Source organism: Malania oleifera, chromosome 9, assembly GCF_029873635.1.
Source record: "Malania oleifera isolate guangnan ecotype guangnan chromosome 9, ASM2987363v1, whole genome shotgun sequence".
In the NCBI taxonomy this organism is placed as follows: domain Eukaryota; kingdom Viridiplantae; phylum Streptophyta; class Magnoliopsida; order Santalales; family Ximeniaceae; genus Malania; species Malania oleifera.
In genome coordinates this window covers 20,946,920-20,961,447 of record NC_080425.1, presented here as the reverse complement: position 1 = coordinate 20,961,447, position 14,528 = coordinate 20,946,920, and positions in this window count along the sequence as shown.

Below are 14,528 nucleotides of genomic sequence, written 5' to 3'. Positions count from 1 at the left end.
GAGATGTGGAATACGTCGTGTATCCTAGATAGCACAGGTAATAAAGCTAACATGTAGGCAATCGGTCCCACTTTCTCTAAAATCTCAAACGGATCGATGAACTTAGGGCTAAGTTTACCATTCCTTCCAAATCTCATAACCCCTTTTAACGGAGCTATCTTCAAAAATACATGATCACCGGTATCAAATTCCAAATCCCTGTGGCGATTATCGGCATAACTTTTATGTTGGCTCTGAGCTACACTGATTTTATCTCTGATGAGCCGAACTTTATCATACACTTGCTGCACAAGCTTTGGTCCCACAACTCGCCGCTCACCCATCTCATCCCAATATAAAGGAGAACGACGTCTCCTATTATATAAAGCCTCAAATGGTGCCATGCCAATGCTAGCCTGATAACTGTTACTATATGTGAACTCCACCAGCAGCATGAACTGAGTCCAACTACCCCCAAAGTTTAGTACGCACGCTCGAAGCATATCTTCTAGTATCTGGATTGTCCTCTCGGTCTACCCATCTGATTGAGGATGGAATACCGTGCTAAAAGACAACCGAGACCCTAGAGCCTCCTGCAAAATCCTCTAGAAACGTGACGTGAAACGCTGGTCTCGATCTGACACCATGGATACAGGCACTCCATAAGAACGAACTATCTCCTGAACATAAATCTCCGCTAAATGGCTAAGGGAATAAATAATCTTGATAGGGAGGAAATGGGCGGTCTTAGTCAACCAATCCATAATCACCAAAATCGCATTCTGACCATGTAATGCCGACGGCAGACCTGAAACAAAATTCATGGATATATGATCCCACTTCCACTCTGGGATAAATAGCGGCTGCAACTGACCCACCGGTCTCTGGAGCTAAACTTTTACCTACTGGCACATCAGACACTGCACTACATACCGAGCGATCTCTTTCTTCATACCACTCCACCAGTAGAACTCACGCAGATCCCTATACATTTTCATACTTCTGGTATGAACTGTGTATAGAGATCTGTGAGCCTCTTCTAGGATTATTCTTCTAATGCTATCATCTGTAGGTACGCACAATCTGGTGCGAAATCTAAGAGCTCCATCATCAGAAATGTTGAATTCTTCTCCTTGACAATCCTATATTCTGGCTATTACTTCTGCTTGTTAGCTTTACCGTGATCCCTAGAGGTGGGGTGAATTGGTATTTTTAAAATTTAACCCCTAGGCCAATCTCCTAACACCAGTATATTCACAATTTAATGGTCAATCTAGTGCAAGTAATGTAAATGTATACTGGAGACTAAATGAAAAAATTTAATCAAACACACATGCACCATAAAGCAGTAAACTAAGGGTGACACATAGAAATGTTATCGAAGTTTGGCCAATTGCCTACGTCCTTGCCTTGGCTAACAAGCACAAAGATTACCACTATAATTGCTTACTTAAAAGGGTGGAGCAGCACCTATACAAACCGGGTCAATTCAAGGGGCTGACCTCAACCGTTACATACAATCCTTACCGAGATGGATCACCGCCCCCTCAGTCCATACTTAGAAACACTCAGATTTTACAATCAAATAATGACGGTACAGTGATTGTGCCTTCGTGTAAGGTAGACAAACACAGCAAAATGATTTAATACGTAAGCTCAGTATGGTCTAATATATCACTTCTTAAGTATATTTTCTATCGATGTAACTAGTGCGTGAAAGTGTCAACAACAACCTGTGTATCTCAAAATATTTAATTAAACGTGTTCAGTCAAGATGTCAAGCGAGTCTCAAGTATGTCAATTAGTAGGATGTCTCAATCACGAATATAGTGTATATGCTTGGTTTGCAAAGGCTATGTAATCTTTGTATTCAGCAAATGAAATGTGAGTGAATAAATATTGCAACAAAGATCAATATCACAAACACAAATATCTTTTCACAAATATGTCAACATAAATTACACAAGGTATTTGAGTAAGTTTTGAAAACGTTTCGCAACCCAAAAACCAAATACAAGCTTCCTAAGATATTGCAACACAGATGCAATACTAGAAGCTTAGGCAAGTCTTCTTAGGATAAGCTTATGAGCAAAGCCCCCCTAAGAGTACTTGGGTTTAGCTCTCGTAGAAAATCGATTCAATCACACAATAATGAGAGAGAAAATCTATTTGCACAAACACTCAAGACACTTACAGAGGATTTGGAAACTTGAAGAAGGTAAGTTTGAGTGATTTTTGTAAGAGTATAAGGAGTAGGAAGTTTTTGGCTTGAGAAAGATTTTTCACTTTGTTTTGCTAATCATATGTCTAATTTTCACAAATGAAGGGGTATTTATAGACACCCCAAGAATTTTTACCATTGGGGACAAGGTTGGTATTATTAGAAAAGATTAATGATATTTTAGCAAAATTAACCTTGTTAAAAATATTTAACCATGATAAAAAAAATATAAGCCAACCTGAGAGCACCAGTCGACTAGAAGACTTTTGGTCAACCGAAGTTCATAAGGCTCAATTGACCGGACTAATTTTGAACTTTAGGGTCGGTCGACCGGGAAAGGCGATTTTCCCAAGTAGCGTGGTTCGATCAACTAGGGTGAAAACGAACTAATTGCTTGGTCGACTAGACTGTTGGGTTCCTACACGTGGGAACTTGGTCGACCAGGTTGGTGTAGTTAAAAATCCTCTCGGTCGACGAGGAAGTCAAAATGTTGACTTCCAGGTGATTCGATCGATGAGGGTAAAATAACCTTTAAGGCCTCGATCGACTGGACTGTGGTCAGTTGGTTGACCCAGACTGGATTTGGTCGACTAGGGGCAGAATGAACTGCATGTGCCTGTCGACCGAAAGTGCATAAAATGTGCATTTTAGTCCTATTTTAGTTCTCAATTACCTTATTCAAAGTGCCTAACACATATAAGTGTGATGGTGAGTGTCTTAGGTCTTTTCCAGGTCCAGTTTTAGTTATGATTCAATTATAGTCTAAGCTTACCTATTAGACCATGCATGTGATGTTTGTGATGATTATTACAGGTAAACCCTAATTACTATTACAGACCAATTACGCAAGAGAAACATATATTACAATCATAAACATAAATTGGTCTTCAAGCTTTATTTGCTTTACGTGCATCTTGATCTTGACGATTGAGGTTCCTGCACATAATCTCTAATACCCATTAGATATTATGAGTATTTGTCAGAATCAAAACCGGGCATGACCTATATGGTCTACATTCTCCCCATTTTTGATGATGACAAATACGATCAGCAAAAATATGAGTTTAAACCTAAGAAGTCTCCCCCTATCAATATGCATCCACTTTATTTTTAACCAAATTGTTCTACCCATTATTTTTGCCTCTTTCCATCTCCCCCTTTTGGCAACAGCAAAAAGGGCCATATGAGGTAGCACTCTAGGCAATGGGTAAGTGTTACATTTATACAGTATGAATTTTGAAAGGATTTTTTTTAAAAATTTCGGGAGAGTGTCATTTGTAAATCAAACTTCCCAAAATAAATCTTGTATAAATGTTACTTGTTTGAGTTTAAATATCCTAACAGTTTATCCACAACTACTCAAACAGTTCAGTATGGTCCAAAATTCAAATAAAATTTCAATATCATCATGAAGTGGACAAAACATTGTGCATCACAAGTAATAATCATTATTCATTACATTCAATATTATCATGATATAGATATAATACATGTGCACACAATCAATAATCAAATTTTCACAAAGTCTAAAGTAAGAAGGTAAGTCAACAATAATATTAGTTACTAAGACTTAGAAATTTCATTTGAGAGCTCCCCCTAAATTTATGCAAGTTATGAAACATCCAAGAAGCTTCTTTACTGTGCATTAAGCCTAATTTGCATCTAATTTGTATGAACCTATCCTCGGGAAGTGGTTTAGTAAATATATCCGCCCACTATTCATTGGTGCACACAAACTCAAGAGCCACATCTCCTTTTTGCACATGATCACGAAGAAAGTGGTGTCTAATCTCATTGTGTTTAGTTCATGAATGTGATATAGGATTTTTAGAGATGTTGATTGCACTCATATTGTCACATTTAATCGGTATTGTATCATAGTGCAATCTAAAATCCACAAGTTGTTGCTTCATGTAGAGAGTTTGGGCACAACAACTTCCAGCTGCAATATATTCAACTTTGGCTGTGGATAAGGCAACTGAGTTTTGTTTCTTGGAGAACCGAGAAACAGGAGATTGTCCTAAATAATGACAAGTGCCACTAGTGCTTTTTCTATCAACCTTACTACTGGCAAAGTTAGCATCATAATAGCTCACCATCTCAAAGGTGGTATGCTTAGGGTACCACAAACCTAACTCTATAGTCCAAACTAGATACCTAAGGATTCGTTTGACAACTTTTAGGTGAGATTCCTTCGGGGTAGCCTGAAACCTAGCACATATACACACTAAACATAATATTAGGCCTACTAGCAGTGAGATATTGGAGACTCCCAATCATGCCACGATATAATTTTACATCAATAGGGATTCCTTGATCATCTTTATCAAGCTTAATGGAAGAGTTCATAGGTGTACCCAGAATTTTACAATCTTCCATATTAAATTTCTTTAGCAAGTCCCTAATGTATTTAGATTGGCATATGAAAGTTCCATGATTAGCTTACTTGATTTGCAGCCCTAAGAAGAAACTAAGTTCACCTATCATGCTCATTTCAAATTCACTTTCCATGCATTTGGCAAACTCATTACACAACTCATCATTAGTTGCTCTAAAAATGATATCGTCCACATAAATTTGAATAAGAAACATATCATCATTTTTGGATTTGATGAAAAGTGTAGTGTCAATCTTGCCACGGGTAAACCCATTTTCTAGTAGAAAACCACTAAGCCTCTCATACCAAGCTTTAGAAGCTTGTTTCAATCCATATAAAGCCTTAGACAACCGGTAAACATGATCTGGATATTTATGATTTTCAAAACCTGGTGGTTGTTCTACATATACTTCTTTATTAATGAAACTATTTCGAAAAAACCGTTTTTAACATCCATTTGAAACAATTTAAAAATTTTCAAAGCAGCAAAGACAAGCATACAAATGGCTTCTAATCTAGCAACATGAGCATATGTTTCATCAAAGTCAATCCCTTCCTGTTGGTTATACCCTTGGGCAACTAGTTTATCTTTATTCCTAGTTACTACCCCATTCTCATCTTTCTTATTTCTATATACCCATTTAGTTCCAATAATTGATTGATCATTAGGCCTAGGAACTAGAGTCCACTCCTTACTTCTTTCAAATTGATTGAGTTCTTCTTGCATGGACATCACCCAAGACTCATCCTCTATGGCTTCCTTAATATTTTTAGGTTCTTCTTGGGATAAGAAAGCGGAATGACTTACTAGATTTCTTAAGGAGGATCTTGTGGCTACTCCACGGGATGCTTCACCTATGATTTAATCTATAGGATGACTTCTAATGAATTTCCAATCTCTAGGCAACTCTTGATTTTCATTTTCATTATCTTCAGATGATTTTTCATTTACTTCTTGATTTTCACTCGCATTGTTTTCAATAGACATTTTCTTTAAGCATTTTCTAATATTAATATCATCTTCATCATCTTTATTAGAGAATGGATTAGATTCATCAAACACAACATGGATAAATTCAATGACAGTTAATGTTCTTTTATTGAAAACCCCATATGCTTTACTATTAAGTGCATAACCTAGGAAAATACCTTCATCATATTTGGAGTCAAATTTTCCTAGATGTTCATTATCTCTAAGCACAAAGCATTTACAACCAAACACATGAAAATAGGAAATATTAGGCTTATGGTTGTTCCACAATTCATAAGGGGTTTTATTAATCGAAAGTCTAATAAACATCCTATTCATAACATAACATGTAGTATTAATGGTCTCGGTCCAAAAATATTTAGGTAAGTTATGCTCATTCAACATAGTTCTACCCATTTCTTGTAGTGACCTATTCTTTCTTTCTATTACACCATTTTGTTGAGGTGTCCTAGGTGCAGAGAAGTTATGTGATATGCGTCACAATATTTTTCTATGCTTTCATTTTTGAATTTCGTGCCTCTATCACTTCTTATATGAGTTACTTTATATCCCTTTTCATTTTGGATTCTCCTACAAAGTTTGGTCAACTATTCACATGATTCATTTTTATGTGCAAGAAACAACACCCATATGAATCTAAAAAAATCATCCACAATTACAAAAGCATAAGATTTACTACCAAGACTTTACACAAAATTAGGTCCAAACAAATCTATGTGCAGCATCTCTAAAGGTCTAGTAGTAGATATGAATTTCTTTTTCTTAAAACTAGATTTTGTTTGCTTACTCATTTGACATGAATCACAGATTTTATCCTTTATAAAAGAAATCTTAGGCAGACCTTTAACTAATTCTTTTCTCACAAGTTTAGACAATAAATCCATGCTAGCATGTCCTAAGCGCCTATGCCATAACCAACTAGCTTCATTTATAGCAGAAAAACATGTTACTTGTTGTGAAGCTAAATTATCAAAAGAGGTAGTATAAACATTTTCATGTCGATCAGCAGTAAAATGCCCTTTGTGATCTATTTAATTTTCTACTATGCATTTTTCATTTTCAAAAGATACTTTATATCCTATGTCACACAATTGACTTATGCTAAGTAAATTATGTTTTAGCCCATCAACCAACAAAACATTGTTAATAGTAAGGGAGGAACCTTACCAACCTTACCTACCTCGATGATGTGTCCTTTGGCATTGTCGCCAAATGTCATATAGCCTCCATCCTTGGGAATGATTGAAGTGAATTTTGCCTTGTCCTTGGTCATATGTCATGAGCACCCGCTATCCAAGTACCACCGGTCCTTGGAGGAGGATGATCTTAGGCATACCTGCAAAATAAGCTAAGTAACTGATGTTGGTCCCCAAATTTTGTTAGGTTCATGGGGGTTAGTAGTAAGATCTCCCTTAACTACCCATACCTTCCTAATTATAGCATGCTTATTCCTTAGTGGACAATTAAATTGAATGTGACCAATCTGTTTACATTTAAAACATCTTAATCTACACTTAGGCTCTTTAGGAGGAATATGAGATTTTGACTCACGTGTAAAGTGTCCTAAGTAAAGATTAGATCGTCTAACATTTTCAACACCATTAAAACCAAGACCCTCTTTACTTAGAGAGTTTCTTTGGGTACCAAGTAATTTTTCAAAATTGTTTTTACCCTCAGTGAATTTAAAAATGATTTTGGAGTTATCCTCCAGTTTCCTCTCAAGCTCAACAATAGTGACATTTTTTCTTTTAAAATGGAGGCATGAGAGGTTTTTGCCATATTAAACAATTTTAACCAATTTTCACATTTCCTTTTCAACTCATTATTTTCTTTGGTCATTTTGCCTAACAATTTAGATACACGAATATATTCAAACTGTAACTCTCTAAATATAGGCATGCAATTGGAATCACAATCATCCGATGAACAGTATGAAGATAATGAACTAGAAGACAATACCTCATCCTTGTGTGCCATCAAGCACAGATTGTTAACCTCTGAGTCGCTGTGATTTGATTCTTAGTTGCTGCTAGTGAGTTTCTCCTATGAAGTCCCAGCCTTCATAACTTTCTTCTTTTTCTTAACCTCCTTTTTCAGCAGTGGGCAGTCAAGTTTGATGTGCCCGACCTTGTTGCAATTATAGCACGTACGACCATTTGATTTTTCTTTTCTTTTTCTGGACTCTCCCTTCTTAGTTGTAGACTCCCTGTATTTTTTATATGGCTTCCTGTTCTTCCTGAAAAATCTGCTAAATTTTCTGGTTAGCATGGCCATATCCTCATCAGTGTCAGAATCACTGCATGCACTAGATGTGTTCGTGGAGATTTTTAATGCAGCCACTTTTTAGCCCTATTATTCTCATTAAGTCTCTCATTTATGACTAATTCATAAGTGATCAGGGAATTTATCAATTCATTTAGGGTTATGGCCTTAAGGTCTCTACCCTCAGCAATAGCTGTAGCCTTGGCTTCCCAAACAGGAGGTAAGCCTCTAAGAATCCTCCTAATCATCTCATATGTGGGTTAGGTCTTTCCTAATGCATGCATTGGGTTTATGATTTGTGTGAATCTAGTGTACATGCTCTGAATGGACTCACCTACATTCTTCCTAAAGGCTTTATACACTGGTCAACTTGTCTATCCTACTGTCTTTCACATCCCTAGTACCTTCATATGTGACTTCTAACTTATCATATATTTCTTTAGCAGTAGAGCATGCCATAATTCTGTTAAATTAGTTTGCATCGGGACTACAGTACAAAATATTCATGGTAGTAGCATTTAAACTAATAGCTTTCATATCGTGATCATTATACTTTTCTTTAGTTTTAGGAACCCTAGTTGTACCCTCAGTTTTCATAGGGACATAGTTTCCTTTAGATACAATCCTCCACACCTTCATATCAGTATTCTGAAGGTAGATGCGCATCCTCTATTTCCAGAAGGTGTTATTGACACCACTAAAAATAGGAGGTCGTGTGGAAGAAGGTCCCTCAAGGAAAGGGATCATGGAGCTATGAGCTATATGTGATCTTTTTGCAAAATAACAACAGTTTATGCTACGTGGCTCTAATACCAATTGTTAACTTTATCGTGATCCCAAGAGGGAGGGAGGTGAATTGGTATTTTTAAAATTTAACTCTTAGGTCAATCTCCTAACACTAGTATATTCACAACCTATGATCAATCTAGTGCAAGTACTGTAAATGTATACTGGAGAGTAAATGAAGTAATTGAATCAAACACATATGCACCAGAAAGTAGTAAATGTTATCAAGGTTCGGCCAATTGCCTACGTCCCTACCTTGGCTAACAAGCACAAGGATTACCACTATAATTTCTCACTTAAATAGGTGCAGCGACACCTACACAAACCGGGTCAATACAAGGGGCTGACCTCAACTGTCACATACAATCCTTATCGGGATGGATTACTGCCCCCTTAGGCCACCCCAGGAAACACTCAAATTTTACAATCAAATAATAACAGTACAGTGATTGTGCCTTCGTGTAAGGCAGATATGTACCCAAATGCGCTCAGTCACAAACACCACAAAATGATTTAATACTTAAGCTCAGTGTGTTCTAATATTTCACTTCTCAAGTATATTTTCTATCGATGTAACTAGTGTGTGAAAGTGTCAACAACAATCTGTGTATCTCAAAATATTCATTTAAACGTGTTCACACAAGATGTCAATCGAGTCTCAAGTATGTCAATCAATAGGATGTCTCAATCACGAATATAGTGTATATGCTTGGTTTGCAAAGGTTATGTAATCTTTGTATTTAGAAAATGATATGTGAGTGAATAAATATTGCAACAAAAATCAATATCACAAACACAAATATCTTTTTCATAAATATGTCAATATAAATTAGACAAGATATTTGAGTAAGTTTTGAAAACATTTTGCAACCCAAAAACCAAATACAAGCTTCCTAAGATACTGCAACACAGATGCAATACTCAGAAGCTTAGGCAAGTTTTCTTAGAATAGGCTTATGAGCAAAGTCCCCCTAAGAGCACTTAGGTTTAGCTCTCGTTGAAAATCGATTCAATCACACAATAATGAGATAGCAAATCTATTTGCACAAACACTCAAGACACTTACAGAGGATTTGGAAACTTGAAGAAGGTAAGTTTGAGTGATTTTTGTGAGAGTGTAAGTAGTAGGAAGTTTTTGGCTTGAGAGAGATTTTTCACTTTGTTTTGCTAATCATATGTCTAATTTTCACAAATGAAGGGGTATTTATAGACACCCCAAGAATTTTTACCATTGGGGACAAGGCTGGTATCATTAGAAAAGATTAATGAGGTTTTTGCAAAATTAACCTTTTTAAAAATATTTAACCACGTTAAAAAAAATACACACCAACTCGAGAGCACCGGTCGACCAGAAGAATTTTGGTCGATCGAAGTTCATATAGCCTGGTCAACCGGGCCAATTTTGAACTTCAGGGTTGGTCGACCAGGAAAGGTGATTTTCCCAAGTAGCGTGGTTCGGTCGACCAAGGTGAAAATGAACTGACTGCTCGGTCGACCAGACCGTTGGGTGCAAACATGTGGGAACTCGGTCGACCAGGTTAATGTAGTTCAAAATCCTTTTGGTCGATCAGGAAGTCAAAATGTTGACTTCTAGGTGATTCGGTCGACCAGGGTCAAATAACCTTTAAGGCCTCGGTTGACTGGACTGTGCTCAACTGGTTGACCCAGACCAAATTTTTTCAATCGAGGGCAGAATGAACTGCATGTGCCGGTCGACCGAAAGTGCATAAAATGTGCATTTCGGTCCTGTTTTAATTCTCAATTACCTTATTCAAAGTGCCTAACACATATAAGTGCAATGGTGAGTGTCTTAGGTTTTTTGCAGGTCCAGTTTTAGTTATGATTCAATTTTAGTCTGAGCTTACCTACTAGACCATGCATGTGATGTGTGTGATGATTATTACAGGTAAACCTTAATTACTATTACAGACTAATTACGCGAGAGAAGCATATATTACAATCATAAACATAAATTGGTCTTCAAGCTTCATTTTCTTTACATGCATCTTGATCTTGACGCTTGAGGTTCCTGCACATAATCTCAAATACCCATTATATATTATGAGAATTTGTCATAATCAAAACCGGGCGTCACCTATAAGGTCAACCTCGCTAATTCTAGATCATCCCCCTAAGCAGATTTAATCCTTTCATATAATGTGGGCTGTACAACCAAATTGGCAATAAACGCTTGTGGGTCATCTTCCACTAACTCCACACTAAGCCTTTCCAAGTCCATATGAATCGAGTGTTGAATTGCTACTGTTAATTGCACTATATCCTCTGATTTATAGCTCAATGCATCAGCCACCACATTTGCTTTACCTGAGTGGTAACTTATGGTACAACCGTAATATTTGATGAGTTCTAACCATCTCCTTTGCTGCATATTCAACTCTTTTTGTGTAAAGAAATACTTTAGACTCTTGTGATCAGAAAATATTTCACATCTCTCACCATATTAGTAATGTCTCCAGGTCTTCAATGCGTGCACCATTGCAGCCAATTCTAGATCGTGAGTAAGGTAGTTCTTTTCATATTCTTTCAACTTCCTGGAAGCATACGCCACCACCCTACCATACTGCATCAGTACACAATCGAGCTCCTTCAAAGACGCGTCACTGTAAATCACATAACCATCACCTCTTGATGAAATCGTCAGTGTCGGTGCAGTGACGAGCCGCTGCTTTAATTCTTGAAAACTCTGCTCACATTCTTCATCCCACACAAATCTGGCATTCTTCCAGATCAAACGTGTGAGAGGTCCTGATAAGGCTGAAAACCCCTCAACAAATCGACGATAATAACCCGCCAGTCCTAAGAAACTTCTAACATCTTGCATGTTCCTTGGTCTGGCCCAATTCACTACCACGTCAATCTTGCCAGGATCCACTAAAATACCATCGAAATCACATGGCCCAAAAACGCAACATTTTCAAGAGAGAACTCACACTTACTAAACTTGGCATAAAGCTTTCTCTCTCTGAGTGTCTGTAGTACCTGTCTCAAATGCACCTTATGATCCTCTAAACTCCTCGAGTAAACTAGTATATCATTAATAAAAACCACTACAAACTGGTCTAGATATTGGTGAAAGACTCTATTCATCAATTCCATGAATACAACTAGAGCATTCGTCAGACCAAAATGCATAACGAGGAATTCGTAGTGCTTATACCTAGTCCTGAATGCTGTCTTCTCAACATCCTCTACTTTTACCCTCACTTGATGATAACCTTATCTGAGGTCAATCTTGGAATACACTTGTGTACCCTAGAGTTGATCAAACAAATCTTCTATACTGGTAGAGGATATTTGTTCTTAATAGTGACCTTGTTTATCTCCCTGTAATCAATCCAAATTCTTATAGTCCTGTCTTTCTTCTTTACTAATAACACTGGAGCTCCCCACGGTGATACACTGGGTCGTATAAAACCCCTATCTAGCAAGTCTTGTAAATGATCCGTCAATTCTCCTAATTCAGCTGGAGCCATTCGGTAAGGAATCTTAGAGATCGGTGCCATACCTAGAGGTAAATCTATAGTAAAATCCACTTCGCGTTCGAGAGGCAACCCAGGTATCTCTTATGGAAAAACATCTGGAAATTCTCGTACTACTGGTGTACTATCAAGCTTCAATTCACTTCCTTTACAAAAGCCACAAACCCCTGACCTCCGTCCAGGAGCCATCGGCTTGCTTGCATGGCTAACACCAGTTGCAACGGAGCTTGTACATGTGAACCAATAAACCTGAATTCTTGTTCACCTGGGGGTCTGAAAATTACTTCTTTCTGATGACAATCAATACTAGTGTGATTAACTGCTAACCAATTCATACCCAGTATTACATCAAACCCACACATCTCTAACACGATTAGGTCAGCTGGTAGCACTCTCCTCTGAGTTTCTATTGGAAAACCTCTAAGTACCCGTTGACACCTCATCACTGACCCTCACAGTGTAGCTACTGACAATTCTATATCTAATGACTGGGTTTCACTTCCAGATAATTTGACATACGATATAGAGACAAAGGAATGAGTAGTACCTAAATCAAATAAAACAACAACTGGATATGATAAAACAGTAAAAGTACATGTCACCACATCTGCGGCCATCTCAGCATCACCCGGCGTCAAAGCGTAAACCCTCTCCAGGGCTACATTCCTCTGCTGGCCTCCCTGAGCTGCCTGATATCGTCCCCAATAGGACTTGGGAGCTGGAACCTACTCTGGCTTTCCTGGGCATGCATGTGCCATGTGGCTAGGTCTCTCACAGTGGTAGCAAACATCTCTCCTTACCCGACACTCTCCCAAATGTCGTCTCCCACACGTCTAGCATACCGGGAAGGTCTGTGCACCCTGATTCTCACAAGGTCTTGTCGTCTACCTTTGATCTCCCCTATCACGGCCTCCTCTCCATGGACCTCTGTTGGAGCTAGCCTGAAAACCCTAAGGCGTAGTCCTCTTCCTTTAGCTCTGAGCTGCTATACCTCTCTTTATACCACTCTCGATAATCGCAGCCCTATCTACGACCTCTGCAAATGTCTGAGCTCTAAAGCCAATCTCCTGCTCGAAAAAATTCTACCTCAGACCCTCTTCAAACTTTCTTGCCTTTTTCTCTTCATCTGGTGCTAGATATGGGGCAAATCGTGACAACTCAATAAATCGAGCTACATACTAAGATACTGTCATCTGCCCTTGTACTAGATGCATAAAATCTGCTGCCTTTGCGCTTCGAATGATAGTGGGAAAATATCGCTTGAAGAACAGTTCCTTGAATCGATCCCATGTCACCGGCACTGGAACCAGCCTCTATTCCTTAATCAGTCGCGCTGACCTCCACCAGTGCTTCGTTTCCCCTATTAGTTTAAACGCTGCAAATACCACCTTCTGTTCATCCGTATATGGAAGCACAACCAACGTCTCTTCAATGTCGTGGACCCAATTTTCAGCTATAATTGGGTCATCTCCTCCGCCAAAAGATGGAGGCTTCATCCGCGTAAATTGCTCGATCATGCAGCTACACTCCCTTTAGCTCTTAGCCATTTCAGCCATCATCTACTGGGTGACGCTGCGTAGTATGACATCAATATCTCCACCTCCCATACTGGAAGGTCTTGGCCTGTCTTCTCCAGTGTTCATGCCACCGCTTCCTGGATCAATCGTGAAAAAAAAAAAACAGGGAACACACTTTAAGAACCTTATCTCCTATACAATCCTAACTTGAATCTCATATTCTTAATCAACTACCTTCCCTAATCTTAATTCAAAATCCGGCTCTGCAACCTAGGCACACGACCCAACAATAGTTTACTATGGTTTTCTTGTACCTAGACTACAGAACAAACCTCAAATCCTTTCCTAAACTCTGCTATTGCTTCCGCTACATTCTAAAGTCTACTGAACCTAGCAACCTAGGCTCTGATACCAAACTGTAACGACCTGCTAATTAATTTTTTTTAATATACATATAAACTGATATTTTACTCTGCTTTGATACCTGCTAATTCAAATCTAGCTGACAACCTAAGCAGCGAGAAGCTAAATTCACTTACATCTATAATCATATATATATATATATATATATATATATATCTATATACACGCACACACAATACCAAAGTGCCAGAATATTCTCAAAATACATATATACAACTGAACAAGGGCTACACAAAAATACTACTGACAGGGCAGCACTGTAGCCCCTCTACCTGTGAGCCTGATTTGCTAGCCTAATTGGATCACCTGAAAAATATCAATTTATTGGGATAAGACGACGCTCAGTAATATAAAATATGCTATTGCTAGTGTGTGGCAAGTGAGCTACAAGCTAGTAAATTTGACTTAGAAAATACCATAAATAACAAGATGAGTCAAACATGTATACCTGTTACAATATAAATCATACCTA